The sequence below is a fragment of the Protobothrops mucrosquamatus genome, unplaced genomic scaffold (genome assembly GCF_001527695.2).
Source record: "Protobothrops mucrosquamatus isolate PMUCROS unplaced genomic scaffold, P.Mucros_1.0 scaffold300, whole genome shotgun sequence".
Classification (NCBI taxonomy): Eukaryota; Metazoa; Chordata; class Lepidosauria; order Squamata; family Viperidae; genus Protobothrops; species Protobothrops mucrosquamatus.
This window is the reverse complement of record NW_015386643.1, coordinates 353,742-355,393: the sequence shown is the minus strand read 5'-3', so window position 1 is coordinate 355,393 and position 1,652 is coordinate 353,742.

The window sequence follows — 1,652 nt, the reverse complement described above, 5'->3', positions numbered from 1 at the left end:
TACAATACAATATTTTCCCCAGAATATCCCCATTGATTCGAACATCGCCGTCCCAAGAGCACAGCCCTTCCAATTCCCAGTTCTGTCACATAGTGTCTGTTTATTGATAAGTAGAAGATAGGTACCACTTTTAGGCAACCAACATGTTTTAGACAGGCTGCCTGGGATATGTAGCTTAGCATAAGAGTGGGGAAGTTATGGGTCTCTGGTGGTGCTAAACTACAGTTCACAAGACCTTTGACTATTGGTGAAGGATGCTGGGAGGATCCTGAAGGATATAAAGTATTTTTCCTACCAGTAGCTCAGTATTTTCACAGCAAGACACAGTGAGAGAAGAATGCATGTGGAGGCAAAAAATCTACGTTCTAAGTGTTTATGTTTAGTACTCAAAGAAAGAGTCTTTTTCTGGAAAAGCAAGAGGGTGTTTTTTTTTTTCATTGGTAGCACCATTTCCTCTAAAAGAATATTGTGCCCATATTATACGGCCATTTTTTAACTACACATTTCTTAAACTAGGAAATTACAGAATCCGTTGAGCCTAATTTATGATGTGATTTGGAGATTTAAAGTCATTATTTGTCACTTGATGAGATTTTTACTAGGACATTATTCTCTAGAAAGAAGCCTACAGTCGTAATTAAGATGAATTAAAATGTCCCGTAAATGACTTTTAATTTTTAATTTATTATGTTTGTTAAGGACATGATGTGATTATTTACATTATTCATTACAAATGACAACAGCTTTTTGGGGGTGTTTTGGGGATGCTTTCAATAGGCCAGGTTTTTCTAAATAAATGGTATAAGGCAGAAAAATATTCCCAAGGATAGTTGCTAGCTAGAGAGTGGGATTAAGGCAACGCTCACATGAACATGGATTATACTTCCCTGTCTCACAAAAGAACAAGGGGCTAAAATCACTGTTCTATAGCAGCTAAAAGAGGACATAACACCCTATAGAACCTTGTCAATTTCACATCTGCTCACTTACCCAGGGCTACTGAGGAGATGCAATGCATATGAGCCAGGATTTCCCTTTGAGGCCCAGGTAGGGCACTTGAAGCTCAGGAACCAGGAGGAGGAGTGAGACAAGCATTCCCTCCAGTACTGAAAAAACCTCCCTCAGCCCTCACAAGATCCACATTTCCAGATAAAAAGCGGTTTCAGAAAGTCTCCGGCATTGCAGTTGAGAAGAAAATGTATCAGCTCAATTGCCAAAGAGGGAGAATAATTTGGGAATATAAGTGCGCCAATCCAGTCTAGGAGTAATGCAACTCCCTTGTATGGAAATGCTTCAGGATGAGTTGTACTTTTTCAAATTAGATGGTAGGATGGTCAGATAGGCTAGCTAGGATAGGCTAGCTAGGATAGGCTAGCTAGGATAGGCTAGCTAGGATAGGTTAGCTAGGAGAGGGTGAACATCCCTCTCTGAAGGTGAAAATCTTATATACATTCCTCCTATCAAAACAAACCATCTAATTGTGAATCTTGATCTACTGTCCCCCATAAGCCAGACTGGGCTGTCCCTCACACAAAAGATCTGCACATGGCTGGCATCAGTTTGCCTTTGCTTCAGACAGCGTGACTTCCTGGCAGGCTTCATTCCTGATAGCTCTCACTTGGAAAAGGAAGTACTGCTGCATAAAGATACGG